Here is an 11,610-nt window from a genome sequence, read left to right as displayed (position 1 = left end):
TTTAATTTTAAGTAAGGTTTGTTGATGGTATAAAGGTAGTTAAATAAACGGTAGAATAGTGTGTCGGTCTTATAATTAGCATTATCAGCATAATAATTGGATGTGGTCAATGTAAATGCTATATGATAATATAATTCATTTACACAATCGTAATAATGTCAGTTCTTCTTTAATAAATGATCTGAATATTTTTGTTATGCCAAGTACGGTAAGAAATATATAAATTAAACAATAAAGTTTGGTTTTATTCCAATTCACTTGCTCCCTCTATGTTATGATCATGTACCTACAGTCCTACACGCTGAGTGACCAGATTTCATTTAACGAATCTACTGCGTGTGGAGGTTAAAAACTACTAAATTCTACCAAAAGAGAACGAGAAAATACTAAAAATCTATTACATGTTTTCGCTGTTATGTTACAACGAAAAAGTATAATATTGTTCTCTTGATTATAACGATAAAGCTATAAGACAAACAAAGAAAACACAAATACGTCACACACGTACATTAGATAAATCAATGTTTATTACTTAAAATTAAAATCTACAGAAATATAGGTATTTTTAACCTTCAGTTACCGACCCTCATTTTTAGTACTCGATCGCCGAGGTTAGGCTATGGTGACACCCTATTTGAAATGACGTTTTTAATAAAATCTATATTAAAAAATTATATATAATGTGAATGATTACATAACAGACATTGGGATAAAATCATAAAATTGAATGAATTGAATATAAAAATGGCATATTTTAAGGAACATAGTTTAGAATCTTTGAAAAAACTTAGTAAGTTATAAAATATTTTAATAAAATTATCTTTTCTTATTACTTATAAACAATAAAGAAAAACTCTAATCAACAAGATACCATTATATTTTGAAGATCTAATAATTTGAGGCCAATTCTGGTAAAGTTTTTGGGCGCATTGTAGGCATAAGTATATTTTGCACCCGACGCACTGATGAGGTGTCTTCTTTTTGAACTTGGATGAAGAAATGTTACACAACTTCCTCTTTAGGCTAACCACGATTTTTTCGTTGTCTTCTGGTTTTTTGGTTGCCAAGAATACGCATTATTGCAACTGTCACCTCCCTTGGCAAATATGTATTATAGGCACGTCGATTCAAATGCAGCAAAACCAACTCTCTGGTCACAGAGTACATTGAATATACGGGTATAGAGTCATCAGTCTCGATTTTTCTTAACGCCATCTATTGAGCAAAGATGTAACTACAGTCTGTTATATATACCAATACCTATACTACATATTGTAGGTACCTATAGTATATACATACCAACGTATATATATATATAACCTACCTATACCTGTATAGGTTTAAAATTTTCTTTTATTTCTATTTTTGTATGATTTATTTATTTATTGGAGGAAAAATAAGGTAACGCTAATGACAATCATTATACTATATACACGAGCAAATAATTCATATACATACTATGCAAATATATAGATACATAATACTTAATAAGCTGACGAAAATAATCGAAACAATTACAGTGTTTAATGTTATTGAAACACATAAGTGAGATAAAAATCATTTATTTTTTTTTTCTTTTATCATAATAAATATTAGCTTCCGCTTGAATTATGTCTTCCTTGTCAAAATCTTTACCAATCCCACATAATAATTTATTAGTGGACTTACACCAATTACACGCGAAAAATCTGCACGAAAAATCGAAGATAAATTCAGTTAAATCCTTTTTGTGTTGTGGACAATCTATGAAATTTGTGTCTACTGACACATGTAGCAGTGTTTTACAGTAATTTTTTAAGTTTTTTATGTGACTTTTATTTTTTAAAACATTGTGAATTATATCCTGTATACTTGAAAACAATATTTTCATGTTCTTTGTGGGGTACGAAAGATATTTTTTATTTTTAATATATTCCCTATAACTTATATAACTATTTTCCATTTCATTTTTATCAAATAATTTGTTTTCACAATATGTACAATTTTTAATTATAGATCTGCTTTTTCTCAATAAATAACCAGTTACATACTCTAATGGAGCCTTTATAGTAGGATGGTTTTCCTTTATTTTATAATCAATTATTATGTCATCATTTATGTCTTTCAAATCTATTTCACTGATTTCGGACAATTGATTTTGATTTTGGAAGAACAATTCATCAAATGTATGGAACATAGAACAAAAATCTTCCTCGCAATTGGAACCTACTGCATAATTGCTGCTTAAATTATTTATTAATAGTGAGGCAAATGCAGCTTCGAAGGCAGCACACGTAGGTGAAACATTTCTTATGCCATGACTACGTATGCTGCCAAAAAAATTCTCAAGTACATCTTGGTTCAAATGCCTACACCATAAAGATTTGATTTTATAATCAACAAATAATTTATCTCGTAGCAGCTCCATATTTTCTACAGTATGTAACCAGTTATTTATTGATGGCACAGTACCAGCAGACCCGGTGGCAGATACAAATTTCATAGATTTTAATATTATCTTTGACTGTGCCCACACTTTTTTGTGCAGAGAATTCGGTGTTACGCTTCTTAACAACTCTTTGCCACTTCTGGACTTTGAATTTTTAAAACTACCATTGAGAGAATCAAACAAATCATCCACAAAAATTAATAAGTCGGCTGTATCCTTCGCATCTTCAGGTAGTTTTCCATTCTCTGAAAAAAAAAAAAATACCAATTTGGTTAAATCTGAGTTTGAGTGGATTGGATGAAATTAGCACAGACAAGACACTGCTAAAACTTCAATGACATAGTCACAATTAGAAATTAGCTTTGAATAAAAAATACACCACAGGAAACTATAACTTGTTTGTTGAATAAAAATATAAATGTGTATGACTTCTTGAAAAAATATTACACTAAAATTGATTCGAATTTTGATATTATACTTATTTTACATGACACTTAATTTTGTTTGTATTATTTTTTGTGTAATACACATTAACGAGCCCGTATCCCCACTGGAACGGTCGATATTTTTGATATAATAAAAAAGTTTATGACATACTTATCTAACAAATAAAAACTAGAATAATCATAATTATTATTAAGTTTTTGAACTAGAACTATTCAATAAGACTTACCAGCTAAATAACCCATGGTTTTACCAACTGTTTGACTGAACAATTGGGATGCATATTTTACTTTCATTTTTGGTATTTTGTCTTTATTACAATGGTTCTCAGTCAAATTTTTTATAAGTTTTAATCCTTTATAAGATGGGTTATTTTCATACAAAATTTTTATATGTTCCCACTTGGCAATTTTTTCTTCACCATCCATTATGTATTTTAAATTTTTTGTGATAAGATTATTTCGTAATCCTTTTAATAGATGCGGGATGTCATATAAGGGTATGATACACTTCCCTTCAATTTCAAATACTGAGTGTTTCAAGGTCTCATTTTTTCTTAAATATGTTTGCCTAGTTTCTTCAATTAAATAATTGATAGCGCTAGTATTTGATGTCCCTTGGTCACAAACGGTAGCCAAAACAGTAAATCCTTTATTTTGTAGTTCTTTTATTATATTTTTTATCATACATGCCAAAACAATTTTTGGAGTGCTTCCAGCTGAAAATGCATAATAAATTGGCTGCTTGTAATTTTTTACAATGCCCCTGATCATAAATACTAGCACATGATCAGCAATTTTTCTCAACGGTTCTCCTTTGTAGTTTACAAATCCCGTTATTCTGTCTTTTTTTCTATTATAATCAAAGTGAGGAGTGATTGCCATTTCGTCGAAGATTAGGGTACATAATTTTGCTTCTCCTTTTATACCTTTCACTTTCTCATGCAGTTGGTTAAATATATTTTCATTAAACCCTGGCTTCAAGCCAGCCTTGCTTACTAGTCTGCTTAGAGTGACTGGAGATGGCAAGACAAAGCCGCTTTTGATGAGCCACCTATAAGCTCGAGGTCCCAGCTTGTATAAAGATAGTGCTATTATCTTTTCGTCTTTCGTGAATCTTCGTCCCATTTTAGATTTAGATACTTCTCTAAATTGCATCATTGTAAAAATAGCAGCCAAGGTTTTGAACTTTTTCAAAGTATTCTGAAATGAAGAATTTGTTGCTAGTTTTTTTGCTTTATTTAACTGCCGTTTATAAGAGTCTTTGTCTTTCTGCAATTTCTTTATTTCTTTCAACAACTTTTGCTTGTTTATCCCTGGACGCTTCTTGATGGTGCCTAAAATAAATTTAATAAAATTAAAAATTAAGTAAAAATATAACAGGAATAAGATTGCATAATAATGATCATCATTGTCAAGATAAATAAAACACAGGTAATAAACTGAGAATAATGATGATGCTTATGATGATAATGATCACCATGATCATGATCATAATATTGTTTTGTCTTTGTGTTTTATTTTTATTTCATCATTACAGCCTATACAGTCCACTGCTGGACATAGGCCTCCACAAGTTTACGCCAAAAATAACGTGAACTCATGTGTTTTGCCCATAGTCACCACGCTGGGCAGACGGGTTGGTGACCGCAGTACTGGCTTTGTCGCACCGAAGACGCTGCTGCCCGTCTTCGGCCTGTGTATTTCAAAGCCAGCAGTTGGATGGTTATCCCGCCATCGGTCGGCTTCTTAAGTTCCAAGGTGGTTGTGGAAATAGTGCTGTGTGGCTACGGCACTAAAGAATTTAGCCACCCCCTCTCTTCCCGTGGGTGTCGTAAGAGACGACTAAGGGATAACAAGGTATTTTTATTTATTCATCAGTAATTCTACAGTTATATTGTTACATTTTATACATTTCCTAGGAGAATTTAGAATTTGTATAAATGCCTAGGAAATGTAATATGAAATAGTAAACAGTAGATTACATATTTTATACTTTGCCAAAACCTAAACATAGAAATCATATACATTGGCAGTAATATCTATAATAGAGCTCTACAAATTTTTTAAACTTACTTGATTTCACAGATTGAGCAGTTTTCACTGGTAAATCATCAACATCCATTGGCTCATCTTGTTTTTGGAATAGTTGACCTGTAAATTAAACAAAGCTAATTTTTTTTAAAGGTTATTTATAAATTATAATATAGTCATCACTACACATATTATAAAATATGAATGTATGTTTATAACGGTGGGCAACAAATTTTCATGGGAACATCTCACTGATTTCCTCAAAAAAATAAATTGTTTGTTCAAAGTTGAACATCTTTTGATGGTCAGAATTGTTGGATTCGTAAGATGATTTAGTGGTGATATTTAATAATGTAAACTTAAAACTAAAATTACGAGGGTTCCTAACGTGTCCAAGTCTGAGAAGAGCCCACAAAAAACTCAGCTGGATATATATATATTTAGGTTAGGTGTTTTATATTCATAACCTTTTTTTGAACAATTTTGTTAGTTTAGGTGGTCCATTAAAATAGTTTGTGGTTATAAAAAGGAGAAAATAGAGTAGTTTTAATCAATACTTAATATTATAAATACAACAGGGTCCGTCTGTCTGTCTGCTAGCTTTTAATGACAAAGCAGTAACCAATTTTGATGATATTTGGTATATAGGTAGTTTGCATCCCAGAAATTGAAATAGGCAACTTTATGTTCCGGATAATGAGAGTTCCAATGGGATTTTTAAAAAACATAAATCCATGTGGATAAAGTCGCAGGCATCATCTAGTATTAACTATGGAAACAAATATTACCTGATGTTGTAGGAGTAGCAGTAGGATTATTCAGAGGTGTATCAGTTATGTCTATCTGAGAGCGTTTTTCAGCATAAGAAAGACCTGTAAACAAAATTGATAATATTTTTAAATGCCCCTCATATTTTAGGGTTAGGTATACTACAACAAATAATTACAGCATTATGGCTGTGTTACTTTTTATGGAAAACCATTCAAGCTAAATTAATTATTTCTGAGATTTCTTAATATAATAAATTATTAAATTAAAATAGCTAGCTAGATCCACCTATTTTATTTTAATACCAAATCACTACAAAATGAAAGTTTACCTGATGTTGAAGGTGTAGCAAGAGGAATATTCAAAGGTTGGTTAGTTATGTCAATCAGGGGGTGCTTTTTTACAAAAGAAAATTCTGTAAACAAAAATTAAGGTTTCTAAATAGTATACCTCAATTATGGCACATCAATTTTTTAACAATAACAATTATTTGATTACATTGGTGAATTGATTACATTTATTAGATTTTATACAAAGTACTTAAAGTGAATTATGAAAATGTATTAGTTGACTTACTAGTTAAATTGAGCGTGGGGACAGCATTAGCACTAAGCATTTTGCTCCTGGTGTGATATTTAACCTCAAAATGTAAGTGGCATACTCTTCTGTTCTTAAAGATGTATTCATTATCTTTAGCCAAAATATCACCTCCAACATTATATATCCAGGTCCTAAAGCGATCAATGTCTTTGTCGGGATTAGGAAATTTGTGAAGAATTTCACTATCCAAACCTGAAAATAAAAATAAAGACCAAAATTGTATAACTTGTTTTCAACTAATTAAAAAATATATGTATATAATAAAGCCAAAGTCAAAAATTTACAGATCAAACTCGCAACACATTTATTTAGTTAAAATAATAATTGTTTGCAGGCAAACAAAGAAAAACCGACTTCAATTATATCGACAAGTAATACAACATAGGTAGACAAAAAATAGTCAAGTCAATATGCATTATCAAAGATTACTCCAAAATATGTAATCAGATCTCAAAAATTTGACCACATAATAAACATCGGCTTTCGATTAAATTAAAAATCATCAAAATCGGTACACCCAGTAAAAAGTTATGCGGATTTTCGAGTTTCCCTCGATTTCTCTGGGATCCCATCATCAATCCTGGTGTCCTTATCATGGTACCAAACTAGGGATATCTCCTTTCTAACAAAAAAAGAATTATCAAAATCGGTTATTAAACGACAAAGTTATCCACGAACATACATGTTTATAGATAGAATCTATCAAACACACATGTCTACTACACGTTGTAGAAAGTAAAGATTACGTATTAATAAGTTAACTACAATGCAATATAATCTAATCGAATAGTGATAGTCATCTAATATTATCTACTTACCACAACCGGGCACACAGCACTTTTTTTCTGACATTGCCATTACAGTAAATCGTAGTCCATAAAACGTAGCCGGGATCAAATATAAAACAGAGTTGTCGGAATCCAAAACAGAGCACAGGTCAATACGGTATAAGAAAGCCACCAAATTCAATATAACAAAGCCAAGTCGTCGGGAAATATCATAAAAACACACCATGAGCACTACGGAACACATCAAATAGCTGGGAAATCACAGACGGAAATGGTTATAGTAAAATTTTAAATTGACAATGATAATCACAAACCACAGACTTAATAAATTAATATTTCCTCGGCTGTCCACAGATTACATAATACAATTGATCTGTTACTAGTGCCATCTGTCGAGGAAAGATGTCAACAATGCACTCTGTGCGATTTTGTACTGTGGCTAAAATGTACTGACTGAATAGACCCTGTCTCTGGTAAAACTTAGCAAGTAAGCAGGGCTGATAAGGACGACCGGGGCTAATGTGTTCACGGGGCAATGGTGTCTTGTCTATGTTTTTGGCCTTTATTTCGATATATACGATTTACGCCATCTATTAAACAGCAGAGAAACTATTTGGTTACGAACTCACGCAATGACGATAGCTCCAATATCACTACTTTACCGACACGGCCATTTTTTCAAAGTCGTCAGCTATTTGGTGAGATTGACGGTTGTGCGTGTAATTTTTAAATTCGTTTTTTTAATTAAAATTGTGGGTGATGTAAATTTATTTCAAGGTAAGTCGAAGCTTAATCAACTATTTTTTCATATTCCATAATAGTTTTATCATTCTATAGACAGTTTATGGACATACGAGTATAGCTACATTAGCCCCTGTAGTTTTGTAGCTAGGGGTTAAAGTAACTTTATCGATAGTCACAATAACCCCTTGATTTTGCCTATGACGCACATAGGGGTATTTTGATGATCTAGGCGGCCAAAAATATTTTTGTAGGTTTTTGATTTTATAATGATGGAAATAATACAAGGGGAATATAAATAGACAATAACCTTTATTATTTCTCAAAAAAATCAAAAAGAAAAAGAAATACATTTTTTTTTTAAATTTGATAATAAAAAAAATATTAAATGTTATTACATATAAACATAAAGATTATTAATTTAACAACAACAACATATATAACATATACAACCAACATAATATATATTTTTAATTTACAATATAATATACGTATTAAAATAAATGTACCTCGTCCTCACTTTCTGATTGGAATGCATCTATTGGGTTTGGTGTTGCAGATAGAAGCATGTTTAACGTTTCAGGAAGAAAAGAAGACTTCTTTTTTTTCTTTATTACCCTTGAAGCGCTAAGAAAGGGATCTGAGCTTAAAAGAAGCCTATTTAATATATCTCTATTACAGGACTCTCTAGAGAATTTTCTTGAGTAATCCTGTCTGTACGTCCTAAAATGTTTGTTGCGTGCCTCTGCTGCTTCCTCAGAAAGTTGCCCTATGGGTAACAAAGCACTTTTTATTACTTCAGACCCATGTACAAGTACTTTGTGCAGTGTGGGTGCCATAGGTAAAGTCTTACGTATAAAAAAGCAGTTTCTTCTGCATATTTTTCATATTTTTCTAAATCTATCGCGTATCCACTCGAAATCGTTTCTAAAATAACTTTTAATCTATATATTAACTTGTAATCTATCCCTGTTATATCTGAGGCTAGTTTCGGATCCTCAAAGAATCTTCTGCTGGTGTTACCGTCATTGGTATTTCCAAAATTTGCTTTCGGCATGTCGACTAATAAACCGGTTTCATTACGAAACCTGGTCTGTATTTCTATTTTTTTATTTATCTCCATTTGTTTTTCTTGGTCTGATTTTCGCTTCCGATACTTTTTCACAGGCAATTTGTAAGCTAAATGTAATATGCTTTCAAAAAATCTTATTCTCGCATGTAAAATAGAAAGGCCGAATTCAGTAGTATCTTTTAAAATTTTTCTTTTGTCCTTCAAATTGTTAAAATCTTTGGACATTTTCCCACAAATATAGCAACGACTCGTGGATGTTGTTCCAGTAGCTGCGTTGCAAACCTTTCCATCAACCATTGTCATTACAAATTGGGAATAAATCAAAAACTTTTTGCCACCAATGTCCACCTCAGTCGCAACCAAATTTTCAACTGAATTTTTAACACAATTGATTTCTTCATTTGTTATATCAACTGTCTCTTTAACGAAACGAAATCGTATTGGACGACAAAATCGGGGAGATGAAGGTGTCGGATTTTCCCATAAGACTTTTTGGTTGTAATTGCCGTATACAAGTCTTACAGGTACAAAGCAACTTTGAAAAATATGTGCATCAGAGTCAGTCTCATTTTCAAGTTTTTGTTTGTACTGTGCTTGCTGAGATCCATCGCAGCCCCACTTACAAATTAATTTCAAAGTGTTTCGCTCTTGCTCTTTTATTGTTAATAAGACCTCTTCTAAGTATTCCGATAAGCGCCTAACGGTAATATCTATCAATGGTTGCAGTTGGATTTCGGCACATGTACTCGTTACCGTGAACGTTTCTGGTGGAAGATAACACTTTTTTTTAGCTTCCTGAATTAAGCTATAACACGGAAATAACTTTTTATTTGTATTTCTTATAATTTCATACTGTCCTCGTGTTAAGTCCGCGTCTATAAACATTTTTAAAGCTTCCGTGGGGGTTAGACGCGATGTTTTTCCACGTTTGGAGGTATCGTATGCTTTTTTGTATTTCGTTGCACGGGTCGGAGAGTTCATAATATTTTTAAGTACGAGTGAAGCATCACGTTTTCCCGAATTACTTAATTCAACTTGAGCTGCGTGAAGTATAACACCGTCTTCTACATTGGACCGGATCTCTTTCGTTTTTCTTCTTTTGCTCCTTTCGCTAGATTCACTAAATGATTTACGAGGGCGGCCTGGACGATTTGTAGTTGTGACTGGAATTTCGAAAGTACCTTCCAGCCAAAGACGGTTGTTTTTTAAGAAAACCTCTTCCTTTTTGTGAGCTTTAATCCACCTTTTCTTCATCGCTGATTTAAAATGTGCAAAATGGCTTTTCAGTTTATTTAACTGATTTTCGGTAAGGTCGTCACGAGTGAAAAGATGATCTCTCAAAAAACACAATTTTTCTTCTAAACTGCTTAAATTTTCTTTCTTCGTCATATTGAAGAGTGATTTACGAGTCACTATTCTCACTCCAGAGGCACCCGCTGAATCTGAAATGAAATTTATAAACATAAAGAAATTTTAAAGTAATTGAGCTTATTTTGACTTAAAATATAAAAGTACTATGATTTGCGTATCCGCGCTATTCCGCGCATAATTTTTTTATTTTTCGTTACTTAAACACCTACCATTGTTATATAAATAACAAAAGTTGCGGGATCTACCGGGATACTAAAACAAATACGCGTCTAAAGATAAATTTATTAAAAAAACATATGCTTATTTCAGACGTTATTTCGCAATCCTTTAAAATATATTAAATGGAAACAAATTTAATTAAATTCATGACATTTAGATTGTTACATACCTGTAGTCTCCGAGTCCATTGCTTCCTTGCACCAGGTTAACACAGAAAACTGTAGTTTAACTCACAAACTTAACGCTTTCTTAAAATCGCCAATAACTGAATACGTACACAAAGTTCAATAATCAAGTTTTGACTAAATTTACAAGGCAACGCGCAACTGTAAAGGGGCGGGGACAGTGGTTTATTGTTCGTCGGAATGTCCCATGCCTCAGGTAGTCGAGTATAATAGCATTTTTTTAACTTTGTTAATTTGACTTTTGGCCGCCTAGATCATCAAAATACCCCTATGTGTGACGTTGGGAGTCTCTAGTGATGATAAACTTTGTCGATAAATAAGACATATGAAGATACATGTACGTATGCCTCAATGTAATTATGTATGTGTATGTTATATGTATGTATGTATGTATGTATGTACGTATTTATGTGTGTATATATGTGTTTCATACATTATATACTAAAATATTTACTTATTTATATGTTTTTTTTTCTTTTTAATAATTATGTAAGTTTATCATATTCTAGTTTTTATCTATTTATAATTGATCTTTACTCCTTAATTTGTGCACACCTAAACCACTGCTACTGTATCGTGTCCTGTACCCAAAGGTTATCTGGAAGAAATCGCTATTTAGCGATAAGATCGCCTTTGTACATCTTCTATTGTATCTTTCTTTATATGTGTCTGTATTTCGGTGTACATTAAGAATAAATAAATAAATAAATAAAAAATACATTTTACGTTAAAGTAGTATTAAAATAAAGGCTTGTTTTAGATGGTGCGTCACTACAAGCGAAAAACTAATGACTCATATTCTCAAGAGTCATTACAAAAAGCTATTGAAATGGTCAAATCAAAAGAAATGACCACATACAAGGCTGCTGCAATATTTGGTGTGCCTCGATCAACTATTCTAGCCCGAGTAAAGGGAAAACGTAGTGCGAAATATGAACATCGTGGTAGACCAACTACATTC

Source organism: Melitaea cinxia, chromosome 18 (assembly GCF_905220565.1).
Source record: "Melitaea cinxia chromosome 18, ilMelCinx1.1, whole genome shotgun sequence".
NCBI lineage: Eukaryota > Metazoa > Arthropoda > Insecta > Lepidoptera > Nymphalidae > Melitaea > Melitaea cinxia.
This window is presented reverse-complemented; position numbering follows the sequence as displayed.